The 18,363-nt window shown below is 42.1% G+C and overlaps 1 pseudogene across 1 annotated transcript in view; it reads left to right on the top strand.

Moving 5' to 3' along the window:
- Positions 1–18,363, top strand: part of LOC146816626 (cytochrome P450 2K1-like) — a 268,300-nt pseudogene that overhangs the window by 202,862 nt on the left and 47,075 nt on the right. Inside the window, exon 5 of the transcript XR_014962925.1 lies at positions 292–465. The product of XR_014962925.1 is annotated as a cytochrome P450 2K1-like (transcript). The remainder of the gene's footprint in view (positions 1–291; positions 466–18,363) is intronic.

Below are 18,363 nucleotides of genomic sequence, written 5' to 3'. Positions count from 1 at the left end.
TGTAGAATATGTGATGTCTAGAAAACATTATTATCATCGACTCATAATATTACGAGGAAAATATTTTGAAAGCAAAAAATGAACTTTCAATCTTTAATGCATTTTAAGTGGTTTTGTGATGGCTTGTACTTTTGTGTTTTTGTTTTATTTGAGTTTTAGGATTTTGTGTTTTATATTGTATGGCTTAAATTTGTTAAGCTGAAGCAATCATAATGATGATAGTGGCCGTGATTGAAAAATATGCAAAGAGTAAATGCTTTATCATGTTCTTTTTTCTTGTGAGCTATTCAGCTGTACAATTTATACCCCTTTGTGAAATTCTTACCGGGAAGCCACAAGACTATCCTTCAGAACATAAAAGACATACATTTTTTCCTTCGTAAATCATTTTTGAAGAGTCGCAAAGAACTAAACAGCGATGATCAACGAAGCTTCATTGATGCATTTCTGGTGAAGGAGGAGGAGGTAATGTAAATAATGTGTAAAATGTATTTCTCTGTAAGTCTATTGCATCTTGATTTGGTGTCTCATGTCCCGCATGTTACAATAAAAACTACACGAAGTTTCACAAGTGGTGGAGTTCAGTGCGAACTGCCATTCACACTGGTCATCCTGCCGCTCTGGTAGAAATGATACGCGACCGACAGCTCTCGCTTACGCACTTACCGTTTGCGAGCGCAAGCAGGGAAAAAACTCCGCTGCACTACGCAGAGCAGTTTTCTGCACTCCAAGGAGTGCCGAAAACTCCGCAAACTCCATGAATGGAGCGGAGTTCACCGCCCAGGCCAAGGGAATATATAGAAGACTGTTGATAAAATTAATTTCTTCCTTAATATCTAAATTCAAACTTTAAATTGGTTTTAGAATACTCAGGCTTCCAATGATCTCCTCCCATATATCACTATTATATTTCAAACACTTTCTGTTTTTTTGTATTAGTCACATTGTGCCTATTATCATTTTAAGAACAAAACAGAGATTCTGCTACAAGGAAGCCAATCTCATGGATCAAATTCAGTTTGACTGTTGATTTTTATTCCTGGGTGCAGGTAAATTTTTTATTTAATAAGTACATAACTTGGACCTTATGTGCTCTTCTTTTTATGGGTCTTACGGCTTTAATTGTTTGCCAGGCTCTAGTGATCATATGATCATGAGGGCACTGTTGCACCTGGAGTACAAGAGAAGAGAAAATGTACTCCTTCTGGACAAACATGCAGCTGTCTTAGGGAAAGTCATGTACTGTTTTCAGTGTTACTACTCTTTGGTGCTTTTGAAGCTGTGGTCAACTTCTTACATCAGTGTGAGTTGTTTCTGCCTGGGTATACCTTTAGACTTATTTGTCCTCCTTCAGACCCTAGCAGACCTGTATGTTTGGTGGATTAGCATAGTGACAATAATGGGGACAGTCCCTCAGGGCCATTTTTATCAACATATAACTCAGCACAGCATAGCTGTCACCTTGCTGCTACACTGCACTGCATTACAGCGAAAGGGCAGGAATGTGCTGTATTTATCACAAAACCTGCATTCCTACCTTTTCCCAGCACATTGTGCAAAAGCGATTCAACCCCTTGATAAATCTTCCCCCTAGTGTTTCCCAACAGCTGGGTTAAGTAGAGTATTTCTTCTGCCACTTTCTTGTTTTCATCACTTTTACTATTATTTCTTTGCTCTGTGTGCCACTGTTGCTTTTTCTGCTTTTTTTTGCTACTTTTGATTATTTTCTTACACCCTCTTTGGTCTCTCCTCTACTTCGGGTCCTCTCCCACTCTTTTCTTGCCTCTAACCCCCTGCCTCCCGTGCTCTTCACCATCCCACACTGCCTCTGTGTCCTGCCCACAGCCCCCTGCTCGCCTCCGCCTTCACAGGACTTACTAAATGGTGGCCACAGCATTGAGACGCACCAGATGGGTGAAGTGGGCATGCAACTGGCACTCCACAGGTGCACAAAGGCAAACACATCTGTGCCTGTCCCTGCCCCATCCACTCCCATGTGCAGGAACCCTGGTCCACCACCTATGACCACTACTCAGTAACATCTGTCTTCGTTCTCACCCCCGTGCACTGCTCTGTGCACTGTTGCTGCGTCGCTCCACACAATACCAAAGGGACACTCTCCTGTGCCGCATGCATCTTCTCATGCACGTTCCCACATCCACAGCTTACCACTCTCTCATCAACAGCACCCAACACCCCACTCCCTCATACCAACTCTCAGTAGTCACTGACCACACAATGTTCCACACTTGCATGCATACTCCTCCATTTCTGATCTTTCACTGAACATGCCACAGAGATATGGGACCTGCTGTGTAATGATGAATAAACCTGCTGTTCCTCACAGAGACCTGTCTGAACATGATCTTGCCCTTTCACATCTCCACAGCCATCCCTCCCAGATGCAAAATCACCAGGCAGGATAGGTAGTACAACTCCAAAGGATGTATGGCCATCATCTTCAAATACACCATCAGTGGCACTGTCTCTGTGGAGACAACTGGTAGCTTTATTGAACATCTGTCATTCAAATGCCAAATCTGAACTAACTTCATCCTGAGCATCACACTCATCTAAAGACCACCAAGTTCATGCACTTACTTCGCTGACGCCATCACAGACTTTGTTGCACCCCACATTCTCAATACCAGCACCTTCATCCTCCTCGGAGACCTGAACTTCCACTTGGAAGACCATAACACAACAGCACTACTTGAAGACCTATCTCAATGCATACAGGGACTGACCAGCTCTGCAGCACTCCTTCTAGACCTTCTAGACCAGATTTTTACCTTCTATGTAGATAGACAATGCCCTTGTCAAGTTCACTATTCCTGTTGCACATCACCACAGACCTACTTAGGCTAACTCAACACAACTGGAACAAAGACATGAAATGAAATGTGGCATTTATAAAGCACGAACTGTCACCCCCAAAGGACCCTCCTGGCGCTGTACAGATAACAAACTTAGCAGTGGAGAATGGAGACCTAGATGAGGGCAAGGCAACAACAACTTACTCGTGGAACACCGGCTCAAACAGAGCAGCAGTCCATCCCAACCCATCAACAACTTTAACAACTGAATCACCACCTATGTTGACTCCCTGACTCCTCTCAAACACAGCATAGCCACAAGATCCATACCTCAAGCCAGATGGCATAAGGAGGAACTCAGAATGACAAAGTGCCACTGCAAGTAACTGGAGCAAAGGTGGAAAAGGAGGCAAGACAACATGGGTGTGCCATCTACAAAATCCACTATCAGAGGCTACCACAAGCATATCCAGACCACCATGCACTCTCCAAACACCATCAGCAACAAAGAGATTTTTGCAATCGTGAAAGGTTTCACCTCACCTCATCTTTGGCCACAGCCAACAGCATCAACCCTTCACTAGACCTCTGATACCAACTCTCACAGTTCATCCACAGCAAGATAACCTTCATATCTGACAATTCCAACTCTCAACCAGACCTAACATTCTTTGCAGCAAGACTCTCCGCCATGCCCAAGGAAACAACCACTTCCACCTTGCCAGGCATCACCACTGAAGAAACTGCCACCACCATGTCGTCAATTCACTGCTGGGCCCCATCAGATCCCTGCCTCTAATACGTCTTCATGAGAGGACTTATACAGCACTAACACCAATCCTTAATGCCTCCATCGCCTCTGCCACATTCCCCGATGCATGAGAACACACCACATGTGACCCCCTGCAGTAAAAGTCTTTTCAGACCCTTCAACACTTGGCAAGTACAGACCAATCCATCTCCATGCTATAGTACCTGGCCAATGTCCTGAATAAGCTTATCAATGCATGCCTTACTAACCACCTGACCCAACACCATCTCCTTGACATCACACAGTCATATTTTAGAGCCTATCACAGCACAGATAAAGACCTAATTGCTGCCACAAATGACATCTGGATAAACTTGGACAGAGGAGTCATAACTACCTTCATCCTTTGAGACCTCTTTGCGGTGTACGGAATGATATTCCACTCCATCCTCATCCAATGCCTACATTGGAATCCAAGTACCCACCCTCCATTGGATCTGTTCCTTCCTGACTGGACAGACCCAGTACTTCTGCCTGGCCCCTTACGCATTGGTCATGCATCCTCATCTCTGGAATACTGCAAGGATCCTTCCTGAGCCTGAACCCTGTTTAACACATACATTACTTCTCTTGGCAGTACCATCTGTGCCCATGCACATCAACGTCCTCTCTTATGCCGATGACAAGAAGCTCATACTCTCTCCCTTTTGAACATGTCCCCCAACACCAGGCACAAGTTCACTGTTTGCATGACTGAAGTCCCCGAATGGATGACGGGCAAATGCCTCAAACTCAACACTGACAAGACAGAAGTTGTAATCTTTCAGGGCGAAAATGTTGCTATGGGACTCCACCTGGTGGACAGCTGAGGTAGGACTAATAACCTCAGGATCATCATTGACTTCAATCTCAACCTGAACACCCAAGTTGTGTCCGCCTCGTGCTTCTACACCCTGAAGATGCTAAGGAAAATCTTCAAGTAGGTCCTGACTACCACATGCAGAAACATCACTCATGTCCTCACCGCTAGCAAAACTGGACTACGGTAATACCCTGTATGCCAAGATCAGTAAACAACTCACCAGATGAATACACCCCATCCAGAACCCAGCTGCAAGAATTACACTCTATCTCCCACAATGCAATCATATCACACCACACCTCAAGAAGCTCCACTGGCTCCCAATACATAAGAAATACAATTCAATCTCTTCACACAAACTTTCAGGGCACTACACAACACTAGCCTGGCCCCTTCTCTATCCACAAGACATCCAGACACCTCAGCTCAGCTACATTACTTTATTCTACGCCAACACAGGCCCAGATCAGGTGAGCAAGCATTCTCCTACATTGCACCTCAAGCTTGGAATGATCTGCCAGTTTACATCAGAGCATTCTCTCCAATCCTTGAATTTAAAAAAAACGGAATACATGACTTGTCGATTAGTCATGTCTCCCTAGGTGAGGCTAGTTTCAGCACCAGGATAACCTCCTGGTGATAGATAAATAAACAAGTTTAGCATGAACCACTACTTGAATTGGCTGAAATGAGGCATGAGGAATTACTTCTTATTCTTAAAGACTTTGAACACAGTTATAGGTTCACAGGTGCAACAGGTACAGAATATGTGCTCCCATATTAAGAACACACTAGTCTGAAACTGAATGGACTAGTGCCTTTTGCAAATGGGGCTAACATAGACCTGCTGGAGCTATAGTCCATGATGTTGTTACTCATGATATGGCTAGGAAAACTGAGAGACAAACTTTGTTTTTTGGACTGACAACATGATAGTGGTGCATGAGGTGAACAGCCAAATGACTGTTCACTGTTTGCCTGCTCAGAGAACTAGCTAGAGTGTATTTAAATTGCCATGCTGACTTCAGCCTTCACCATGTGCAAGTTGTGAAACCTAGCATCTAATGCAATTTCTTGTTTATAGCGATAAGGAATCTGAGCAGCCTGTCCAAAGGCAGATCAGGTGATAAAACATTTCCAGGAAGAATGGTGGACATTGGTGCAGTGGATCCTACACTAAAAGCTTTAGAAGTAATTGTTCAGGACAAGGCATTCAAGCCTGCTATAAAATATGTTTTTCCTCCTTTCTGATGGCAGCAGAGGCCATGCTTTTGGGGGAAGAATCCAATTGTAAGTGAGTGCATATCAGTTTGTGGTATGTGCCAGGGATAACAGGAACAGGTTTAATGACACTTAGCTAATATAGTCTACTTCACATGGCTGTCTTGTCAGGGTGACCAAACACACAACGTCTCACTGTCTGCTACTCTGAACTGGTGGGCTAAAAATAAACCCCATGTCTCTGATTGTGGAAGATCAATTAATTATGTTGAGCATGCTACAAGGTGCCTTCCATGTCATTTGCTCCTCACAGTACGAGGAATCATTGTGTAGCATGACATTTTCTTTGTCTCTTTTTTCAGCACCCTCAAATGGAACAATTGAAAGAAATTGGCTAATTGGTTGAGGGGGGTGAGGACCCCAATCATGCAACAACTGCAATCCTTGTCGGGATGAACCATAAAAAGTCACTAAATTAACCTGTGCATAACCCACTGGTAGAATGGTGCCTAGCAGTCAGGCTTAACTCAAACACCACGTGTAAAGCATTTATGCAGCAAACAAACAGTAATATAGTTAAAACAAAAGAAATAAAAATCCCAAACTAACTTAGAAAAATAGATTACATTTTAATGGATTGCAATAATAGCAGAATGTCAAAAATACAGTCAGTTGTACCAAATATACGCAATTTAAAAGATTGAGAGAAAAATAACACCTAAGAACACAACGCCCTACTTGTTGTTATCTAGTTACCCAAGACCGGGGAAAAGTCAAATGTGCTGGCTGACTAGGATAGAGCGTGGGTCGGATAAAGTGAACAGGTTTGTCTCAATGAAAAGTTTACTTCTAAGTCCAGCGTGAAGATTTCTGTTTGCATTGGAGAAGGCCACAGAGAGGAGGCTGAGCTCTGTGGACATTATTCACTGTAGAGCAGAGCAAAGTTGTTGATGTAGCAAGAAGAGCCAGCCAAGTATGGTGCACAGTAGTTGCAGTAGGTTCCTAATGGCAATTGTCAGAGGCTGCTGTTGCAGCAGTGTGAAGTGCAGGTCTTGCATTGCTGGTCACAACAGACAGTTACTGCTGGCGTGAAGAGATGGTTTCACTAGAGCTTCGCCTTGGTAGTTACCCTCAGGCAGCAGAGTTTCAATTTCCTTCTTTCAAGGAGGTCCCACGAATGTCAGCCAAGGGTCCATCACCTTGGGTGTAAGTCTTGGGGATCAGGACTCACTCCAACAAAATCAAGCAGCAGGGTTCAGGCAGGTCCAGGCAGGATCAGTTGCAGCAGGTCAGATGGCCATTTGCAGAGAGGACTCTGAGTCTTGCCACACAGTAGCTCACACAGGAGGTCAGCCAACTGACCCTTGGAGCCACTATGGGTAGCCTGGGATGAAGGCAAGCTGGTCTAATCTTCAATTCTCAGACAAGAAGACAGTCCTTCAAGCAGCAGCATAGTCCTCTGGCAGCAGGGCAGTCTGTCCTATGTAACTTCCACTGAGCCAGGAGTGTTCTGATGAGTTGTTTTGGAGGTCCAGTATTTATATTTGGTGCCAGCATTTGTGTGGGGGGACTCCCCATCCTGCCCCGCACCTGGTTCTGGAGAGTTCCTAGCTTTCCCCTGCCATGGGTACAAGCTGTCTGTGGGCGCAAAAAAGAAGGCAGGTCTGGTGTCATGTTACTTTGTGTGTGTGTGTGTGTTTGTGGGCAGGAAGCAAAGCCCTTTGAAGTGTAAGTTGGGCTGTGTAAACTCCTCCCTCCGTTGTGTCACTGTCTGGAAGCAATACAAAAACCCTAAAATTAGATTCATTCACAGTCATTTGTGTTCCAGGTCATTGGCAGAAGTCACAGTTGGGTGAGAGAAGAAATGGCAATTTTCTGAAAGTGACATTCTCAGAATTGTAACTTAAAATCTGATATCACCATTTAAGAGAGTTTTAAATTACAATTCATTTGAATGTAAACAGCATATCTCTATGAGCTCCCAATCTAAAGTTAGCACTAATTAAAAATAATATGGTAACCCAGTGTTTGTCAATAGGAGAGATAGGCCTTACCACTGGGAAAAATGACTTTCAGATTTGTTTTACTGTCAGGACATGTAGAACATAAGTACACATGTCCTACCTTTTAGATCCAGTGCACACTGCCTTTGCAGCTATTAAGGACTAAAAGGAATGTATTAAAAGGAATGTTTAGACCTGGCAAAAGGTTTATTTTACCAAGTCAAAACAGCAGTTTTCAAAACTGCACTCACAGGTTTTAGTGGCAGGCCTGAGACAAGTTCTACAGTGCTACTTTAGTGGGTGGCACAATGAGTGCCACAGACCCACTAGTATCATTTAGTGTAAAGGCACTGAGGACATGTAGTACAATTTACTAACAGCTTACATGTAAATTAAATGTACCAATCAGGTATATGCCAGTTGTACCATGTTTTAGGAGGAGAGCACACACACTTTACCACTGGTTACCAGGGAAAGGTGCAGAGGGCCCTAATGCCAGCAAAAACATGGTAGGGTACAGAAGGCAAAAAACAGGGGATGATCCTGAAAAAAGGGCCAAGTCTAACAACATTGCTGTGGTCAAGTTGCAATGGGACTAGAGTCTGAAAGCATTGGCTATTCAATGCATGCAGCCAGGCATGGGTTGCATAAATGTTACATAAAGAAGTTCCTAGACTGATGAGGAAGGGTGAAGTGCGATATTTTCATGGTAATTTAGATACTTACTGTTAGAAATTGGGTCTGTAGTTGGTCAAGGTATGCACCCTGTCTAATAGGGACCACAATTCTGGTAAGGGAAAGTTGGATACACAACCTAAATTAACCTGTGTTCACCCTCTGGTAGCTTAGCACAGAGCATTCCGCTTTAACTAAAGAGGCATTGTTTAAAGTATTTGTGCAACACTTAAACTACAGTAATACAGTGCAAATACCACAAAAAGGTTCCAAATAAGTTTAGAAAAATATAGAATATTTATCTGAGTAACACAAGACCAAAACTGGAAAAATACAATACGTAGAAGTTGAGATCTGAATTTTTAAAAATGAAAACCAAAAACAGTGCTTAGAAGTCAATAAAGCTACGTTTGCTATGGCTCTTCTGGGAGGAGTCAGGGAAAGCGAAGTGAATATCTGGCAGGCTCTAGTGATCTGTGGCCTGGATTTGAGACTGGTATAATCCCCTCTGGTCCTTCTCGGTCCAATGATTACACCAAGCCAACATCAAGGGGCTGTTCTGTGCGTAGGGCGCTCAGCATGGTATGACGACTTCATGTAAGATTTGCAGACGCTTATTGGTGAGATGAGGACAAAAACAAAAAAGAAGTCAATAGCGCTAAAACGTTACTTGAGGTTGTGCTGGATCGGGGTAAATTTAAAGGTGGAGGGAAGGCCAGCTACAACACCCACTCAGGACCCACTAAGAAAGTACCTTGGATGGAGCAAGTGTCGTCGTTGTAGACTCACTGCCTCAGATCCGATTCACGCAGTTGGGTCGATGTGTCGAAGTCAAACTTCACAGTTGTATCCCGTGTCATCATAAAAAAACCTTATGATACAGGCGCCTCGTTGTCGTCGAGCCTTGCAGTGATGTCGAGCGATCAGCGCAGTCTCGTCATCGAACCTCGCAGTCGGGAAGTCGGATCGGCGCTGCGTCATCGTCGAACCTCACAGTCAGGTTCTACTTTGTCATTGAATTGGCACTGCATCGGAGCAGAGGGCCCTGCACTTGGTTCTGATTGGCTCAGAGGTAGTGATGCATCGATTTTAAAGAAAAATAACTGCAGAACCCATTTCTGAGACCCAGGAGTTGATTGGCACCTCAGGCAAGGGAGTACTTACAGATGGCAGAGTCCAGCAGCTGAAGCAGAGTTGAAGGAAGTCTTTGATGGCCCTGAGACGTCAAGAACAGAGGGCAAGCCAGCAAGAACCTAGAGAAACTTGGGTTCAAGGTTGTAGAGAGCAGGTCCAGTCCTTCTCACTACCAGGCACAAAGCAACAGGCAGCAGGCCAACGCAGTGGCAATTCCTCCTACAGCACAGCCCAGCAATCAACAGGCAGCAGGTAAACACAGCAAAGCAGTTAGAAAAGTGGCAGTTCTTCCTGTAGCTTCTTCCTGGCGGAATGTTCTGGTTTCCAGCAAAGTTCTGATTTTGTGGTGTCAGAGTTCTAGTACTTATACCCGAATGTGCTTTTGAAGTGGGGGAGACTTCAAAGAGGCCTTTAAAGATCACAAGCTCCCTGTCTTCCCTGTCTTGGCTCTAGATTCACCACGGAGGGGTATGCACCTCTTTGTGTGGGGCCAGGCACTGCCCTATTCAGATGCAAGTGCCAGCTCCTCCCTCCCAATCTACCTTAGGAAAGCCCATCAGCCTGGTGATGGGCCAGCTGGATGCAAATGTCACACCCCAGCTCCGTTTGTCTGAGGAGACTTGTGAACAGGAGACACTGGTGTATTGAATACTTCCCCCTTGCATGGTGCTGTTGTGGTGCACCCCAGGCAGACCTGGCGGCTCCCGAAGAGATGGTGCGGAGCCCGAATGCAGTTGTGGGCTGTGGATAGTGCATGCTCACTTGCAATTGCGGATGCTGTTTTTGTAAGTTAGACGGGTGGTGACTGCTTACCCCACCGTGCTGCACCTGCTGATTGCACTGGTAGGACGGGTCCCGTGATATTCCTATTCTGACCCCAGAATAGCTGCACACACAGATTGGAGAAACACGGTCATTTGACTCTCAAGACTCACTTGGCTGGGGAAATTCACATTACGGCAGCACGGGCCTCAAGAGCACGGCTCAGGGGCTGCTCGGGTGCTATAGACCTGAGACTTCCTTATTGGCCCTAAGTACAGGGGTGAGACAGAGAATACTGATGCCAGGTCTGACTGCTGGGCCTAGTCCCTTGGGGGGAGAAATAAGACTGAGGCCAGTGGCCCTGCCCTGAAGATCGGGCTCTGCAGGTGTGGTGGCATTGAATTCTGGATGATCCTGTGCAGTTTGCTGCCAGCCCACACATATTGGGGTGAGTAGCTAAGGGCCCCAAAATAGAGAGTATGGAGATTCACCCCTCCTCTACCTGAGAGTGTATAGGAAAACAATGACAGCTGGATGTGAGCCAGCCTAATCCCACATCATTAAGAGCAGCCATGAGAGATTGTGGCAGAGGGGGAGGGCTTGCATTTCACTGGTGGTAGAGTGGAGTGTGCCTGCTCAAGGGGTTCCAGCAGAGTGCTTGTGTAGCTGGCTGCCAGTTGGACATAGATGGGAAGGACGGGTAACCCTAGCACCCCCACACATTCTGCTGATCAGGGACAGTTGGCCTTGCACTTTTACATATTAGATTGACAGACGGAAGACTACTTCTGTCTTTGGGGGTCCGGAGTGGGCCTCTAGCAGACAGAATGATTGGGCATGGGGCAGTGTGCCCTGGAATGCTTTTAGCCTTTGAGGTACACAGATGGCAATGGATAAGTCTGCTAAATCTATGCAGGTCAACAAAATTGACAATTATGCCCACCCACTACCCCTGGAGGGCACCGTAGGGAAGCATTTAAACACTCCCATGCTGCCGTATTGGCGAAGATAGACACTGTGACCCTTAAGATGGGCTTACTCTGTGCAGACTTCAGTAAAATATTAGAGAGGGACTCTGAGGCTCAGTGGAATGTCGCGGTGCTTCAACAAGAAATGGCAACCCTAAAAAAGACAGTGTCAGCACTTCCACTCTAGACAGGAATGGAATACAGATTTGAAAAGGTAGAGGGGCTCTCCAGAAGAAACAACCTCTGATTTGTAGGCTTCCCTGATCGAGCGGAGGGACAATCTTTAGAGTTGTTTCTACAGGACTGGATACAATGGCCCTGAAGCCAAGACGTGTCTTCAAACTCTTCAGTATCCAATGGGCACATCGTATGTTGGCACCAATGCCTTGTCTGGGGGAACTGCCACATGCAATTATTGCTAGACTGTGCAACTTCAGGGATAGAGACGAGTTCCTGCAACATTGCCAGGACCATGAAGCCCCCGAGTTTAAAGGCAGAAACATCATAATCTTTCTAGACTACAACCGAAAGGTGCAGACCTCAATAGGGACTTTATGCCTACCAAGAAATGTCTTCAGGACCAGGACATTCCCTGGGCGCTAATGTTTCCTTCAAAACTCAGGGTGCAAAATGAGCGGAAGGTGTATTTCTTTGTCACCCCATAGGAAGAATATGACTGGCTAGATTCATTGGAAGGGGTTCAGAGTAAGACACCATAAGCTGTGATTTTAAATTGTGAATCCAGAGGCACAAAACTCCAAACTCTTTTTTCAATTGTGAATTACACTTAAAACATGTTTAAGGAATTCCCAATGTTAACCCGATTGGAGAGATAGGCCTTGAAATAGTGAAGAACGGAATTTGCAGTCTTTCACTACCAGGACATCTACAATTCAAAAGTACATTTCCCACCTTTTAAATATGCATCACCCTGTCCATAGGGCTCGCTAGAGCCTACCTTAAGGGTGAGTTATATGTAATAAAAGGGAATGTTTGAGCCTGGCACTTTACTAGGGACTTTATAGTAAATTAAATAAGCCAATTGTAGATAAGCCAATGTCATAATATTTTAAGAAGAGAGTGCAAGCACTGGTTAGCAGTGAAAATCTGCACAGAGTCCTACAGCCAACAAAATGAGCCCAGGAAAAAGAGGAGGAAGGCAAAAGATTTGAGGGTGATCCTGCAGAAAGGGACAGGTCTAACAGGGGAGGATGGGGTGGTGGGACCTCAGTATTTGCCTCACTCTTTGTGGCAGTTGTTTAAACTCACCCCTTATGGGAGGCAGAAGTTTCAAGTTGAGAGAGGTTGTATGGGTAATTGGGGAAACTTGGCTCTGTGATACTGGATTCAGGTACGTGGTGCACTGTCTGTCTGAGGTGAGGAGTAGACAGAGTATATGTGGAGCACGGTGTGATGGGCATGCAAGTTTTTGGGGAACTATGACTACTTCTTGGAATTGCTTACCATTAAACTTTCAGGGTTTGGGTCAGCCCACTAAAAGACACAGAATCTTCTCCTACCTCAGGCACTATGGTGTCTTCGTGCATTCCTGCAGGGGACTCACACTGAGGGGCATACATTAAACAACTGCAACATAAGTGGCAGGGTCAAATCCTTGCAACCTACTTACCAGCAATGCCATCACGACCCTTATATCGGTTGCACCTGGAGTTTCCTTTGTGGCTAAAGGAGTGAAACTTGACCCTGAGAGATGCTATGTGTTTTTTCTCAGAAGTATTGAATGCTAGAAACCTAAGTTTGATGAATGTTATATGCCTTTAACGCTGAGGACGCTGAATTTTGTTTGGGTTTGATGTCATGAGTGATGTAATATGTGATATCATCAGTAGTGCATTGCGGGGGCGCGAGTTATAGTTAGCTGAACTAACTATAACAGGGGAATTTCTAGGGTTTTGTACGAGGCAAATGTCCAGCTAACTATAACACCCCTGAAACCTATGTTTTTTTCAGTGAATTTCTAAGGTTTTTTAAATGCCAATTCCTAACTATAACGCCCCTGAAACCTTTGGTTTTTTCAGTGAATTTCAAAGGTTTTTTAAATGCCAATTCCTAACTATAACGTGCATGAAACCTATGGTTTTTTCAGTGAATTTCAAAGGTTTTTTCAATGCTAATTCCTATCTATAACTTATCTCTGAAGATATCATGTTTAATGATTTTGATTGGATTTGTATATTTTTCAAATTCAGTGTGTCAATTTCATTAATTACGTTTTTTTAAAATACTTTTTTATCACCATTTTTTAAAATTATTTTTTCAATTAATACTTTTAAAAATTAAAAAATATTATTTGAACTTAATGGGTTTTTCAAACATATTTTTTTATATTTTTCAAAATATTTTTTAACTATATGTTCAAAACTTTATTTTATATATTTTTTTCAATGTTTTTGGATCCGCGCACCCTATGCGCACCGTTCTCGATTCCTACGCGTTAGCATCTGCGCATTGTATGCGTCGGGTACGTGGTTGGTGCGCGATTCCAATGCGACCGGTACGTGAATCCCAGCCTATACGCAACATGTTCGATGTATGTAACGCGACGTTTACGCGCTTCCGCAATGCGTCATCTGCGTCTATGATACGGTAGGTGCACGGATCCAGCGAAGTATTTAACATTTAAAAAAACATATATATGTATTTCATGTGAATATTAATTGAACACAAACTCTAAACTAGTCTTAAAAGTAATATATTTTTACATCTAATCCTATAATTTTTTTTTATTCAAATTCGCGGATGCGCGCTGGGTGCGTGCTGCATAAGCGCAGGGTGCGCGGATCCCATGTGACCTGCAAAAAAAGAGATTTGATTGGTTCATTACACTTCCTCTTCTAACTATTGAAAGACCCCACCTATTTCAATCATTCTTCTTTGACCTTCTTTAGAGAACCATCTCTTTGGACAGAAGAAGATTTTTTAGACTAAGTTTACACTTAGCTCTAACTTTTTTCAACCAAAAATGGCTTCAGGGCAGCAGGCATCACCTGCATCTCCTCATATTTCTGAGGATGAATTTGAGGAGGAGGCACCACCCAAAGAACGTTTTTCTTCAGTGGTGTGGACATTTTTTACTTTTCCCGAGGGGCAGAATAAGACCAATGCCACCTTGGTCACGTGCAAGATTTGCAAAAGAGTCCTGTCGTGAGGAGATCCTAACAATAAATACTCGTGCGGCACGGAAAGTATGATGAAGCACATGAGGACCCTTCCTCCGAACAATCTTGCACGAGAAGAGTGCAGACGGATGAGAAACACTCCTGCTCCTGCGCTTTCCACCTCATCGCAGCCGAGCACATCAAGAGTGCATCCATCAGCCCAAACCTTGGACATCCGTCCTCAATTTCAATTTTTAAAAGTGCTCTGCACTAACTTTCCTGGTTTAAAAAAAGAGCTAAATTTCTTTGTTAGTGTGTGAAAGTTTAGATGAATGTATGTGTAGTACGTAATTGACTGAATTAATGCATTAGTAGCGTATGGTGAATGTATAAGTGCAGAACTATGAGGAAGTGCTGCAGCATCACACAGTAACCTCTTTAACTACAGTGTGCTGTAGTATTTCCAAAGCACAGGGATGCAACATATGTACATTAATATGTTGCAAATCTATGCTTCTCTCTGCACGGCTGCTTAAACTGCAGCCATGTGGTGACACAGGCACCCTTGCACCATAGTGCAAGGATGTCTGTGTCATGTGCTCTTTGTTTTTCTGCAGGGAGACACACCTTCCTGCACAAAAACAATGAGAAAATGCATTTTTCTCCTTCAATGTATGCTGAACATTTCAGCATGCATTGAAGATATAAACATGTGGAGAAATGAAAACAATTCTCCTTGTTGTGCTTTCCTACACCAATTTTAGAATGGTGCAGCATTCACACACATATCGAGATTCATGATTTCTGATAAATCTAGACATGTGTCTTTTTCTATGAGTATTCAGTGCAATCATGCACAACAACACTTATAGAACCCCCTTTCAACGCAAAGGGGTGTGCATAATGAGGTTGTATTTACATGGAGTATAAAAAGTGCACAGAGTGCCTTTTCCTCTCTTTGTAAATATCAAAGAGTGTCTTGCGCAATAACTATGTTACAAAAAGTGACATATTTCCGGTTTCAAAATTCCTTGCGAATGATAGAAGGTAAGCACAGAGTTTTGTCTGCAAAGATGTTCAAAGAAGAATAATTGAAATGATTGCGGTCCTTCAATAGGTACAATGGGAAATATTATGAACCCCTCAAATCTCTTTTTTTGCAGGTCACATGATATCTGATGATGGTCAGATTTGAAAACTACATACGTATAAACAGAGTGTTTTTAGAAACATGTTTCAACTTTGTAGCTTCTTGCAGACCTCGTCATTCTGCATATTGAGACTTAGTTACCTACACAATAATAGGAAGAAAAAATGATATACATTTTTTTCATATATTCATTGCAATCTAAATTCATATAAATTGCTTATTTCAAAATTTGGATCTGTGAAAGAAAAGGAAAAAAAAATTATAACATGTAATAATACATTTTTTACAACACAGCATAATTTCCACAAAGTAATTTGTTTGCCTTTTTTGCTGTTCTCAGAATATATTGAATTTCACTAGAAATAGTGATTTCAATCGTACTCATCACTTAACAGTGGGCAAAAAAAAAACAATCAGAAAGATTGTTAAAAAAAACCCAACATACTATTCTCAGTAAAATACCAGAAAATACAAATCATACATATATGAAATGCTTACAGATTACAAAATTGTATAACTTTAACTTATAAAAACTGTAAATGTTGCCGCATTAAAATAATCACCAAATAAATGACCACCAAAAAGTCCATAATTCAAAAATATACCTTTCCTTGAGGCCAAATGGTATTTTTGCACTCCTTCTTTATGTAAATTGTCCAATGGTAGTCCTATTAAATTATAATAATAAAATGCTCAGAGAGTGAATTATCTTCCTAAAAATTTGGCTTTAAAAATATTAGGTAGGAATTTGGTAATTCACTAGGCAAACGTTGTTTTAAAACCAACTGGGCATCATTACAAAGTGTCCAGCCTTTGTCACATTTTAGATAGGCAGTGTAATCTCCAGATGTGGTGGAAGGACCATCATGGAAAATTATTGCAATTGCTACAAAAGTCCTTCCCGATATTGATAGTTGTGCTGCTACAAATTGTTTTATTAAAGTATCCAAATTTCTTCCGTCAGCTGTACAACGTTGCATCATTAAAATTATGTATTTTCCATATTTTGTTAAGAATAATGTGGATAACATTTCTGATTTACATTGGCTACACTCCATGTTTTGAATTGCAACTTCAACTAATTTATTGAAAGACACTGATTTACAGTCTGGTAATGTTAAATACAGAAATCTCTCAGTGTCTACATTGGTGCTACATGTATACATGCAATTTTCACAATGATGTTCCCATTTGTAAGAAAGGCAAAAAAATATTTTCTATTTCTACACCTTCATTTTCAAAAATGGTAAGCATATACATTAAAAATTCCTGAGCATCTTGTTGGATATTTTGTGTAGATTGTGTAGAACCAGAACACACATCCAAAAGACTATGAATGTCTGAAACAGATTGTATTTTACTTCTATCTGTTGTCAATTTTTCATAAACAGAATGCAACAGAGAACAAAATCTTTTTTGCCGATTCTCCATAATTTGCTCTTGCAAACCTTCAAGATAAAAAACAACATTGACCACTACATTAGCATAGCAGTTGACACCAGAACTATTTTCAAACTGACAACCAACAATCTCTCCAACAGTTTCCAATTTCTTTTTACCTGCAATCTCAACATTATCTTGTTCTTTTCTTTTCTTGACACCTTCAGAACAGATATTCTCTAACCTTCTTTTTCGACCAACCACACGCTTTTGAAATACAGGATATTGCCACAAAGCAACATATGCCATACCCTCTTTAAATACGGTAGATCCAATGTTCACCAATGCACTGTCTACACTTAATCCTTGAGATTTATGAATAGTCACTGCATATGCCAGAGAAAATGGAAATTGTTTCCGACGGACATATAAATCTTTAACAAGCAAAAAACGAACTGAACAACGACCAATTTCTTTAACTTCATCAATCTGATCAAATTTAATTTTTAAAAATTAAATTCCTTCTTTTTTCTGATAATTCACAAAATCCACCACTTTGCCCTTTGAACCATTAACTAAACCTTTCTCTACATCCAAATTACGCCTTAAAATTACCCGACAGTTTACACACGCATATAGTGTCTTTTCTAAACCAGCAGTTTTTGATATATTTTTTTCTAAACAATCCAGTTTTGATCTCAACTTACCCGTCAAAATAATAGTGATTCCTTCATGCAGTATTTTATCGATGGCTTCCATTTTTACAATTTCTTCATTTTCCAGTTTTAATAATTCTTCGTTGAATATTGAACACTCACGCAGTGTTGGCATTAAGCAAATCACTGACTTATTTTTAGCAATTTCCAGGTACACTTTTGCAGGAACTGCATTTTCATTTGGAAAGACATTGCAAAGTAATCGACTCTCCAAAGCTTCTTTCCCTTGTTTTGAAAGATTTCCAATGCTTATATCTTGAAGAAAAGTTCCATATTCAGCATTGTTTGCCTGTCGCATATTTGTTGTCAGTTCTTTGTATTCAAAATTACTCCAAATGTTCACATTACCAACACTGCCAAGAGACTTTCTGGTATCTTCATGGGCAAGTGTTTTAAATACCGGTTGTCCTTTTACCGGAGTCAGTTGCAGTAGATCTCCAAAAACTATGACATGTTTTCCTCCAAATAACACGTCATACTCTGTTTTAAGAATTTGCTGCATTCTTAAATGCACAAAGGCAAGCATCAAGTTTGAAACCATGCTCACCTCGTCAATAATGAGAAGTTTCATTTTCTTCAGGACTCTTGAAACTTCACAACAAGCTTCTCCAGATAGCTTGTGGTATTCCAATGTGTTCTCATGCTCTACTGGTAGCATTAGTAAACGATGTAAAGTAATTCCTTTAATGTTATGTGCTGTCAACCCAGTTGGAGCAGTGACAACACAAGACAAATGCGACTCAGTTGTTTTTTGCAGATAACTTGTAATTACTTTAATTAAGAAACTTTTTCCTGTTCCAGCCTGA

Source organism: Triturus cristatus, chromosome 6 (assembly GCF_964204655.1).
Source record: "Triturus cristatus chromosome 6, aTriCri1.1, whole genome shotgun sequence".
NCBI classification, from domain to species: domain Eukaryota; kingdom Metazoa; phylum Chordata; class Amphibia; order Caudata; family Salamandridae; genus Triturus; species Triturus cristatus.
The sequence above is the reverse complement of the archived record's forward strand: the minus strand, read 5'-3'. Positions and strand labels throughout refer to the sequence as shown.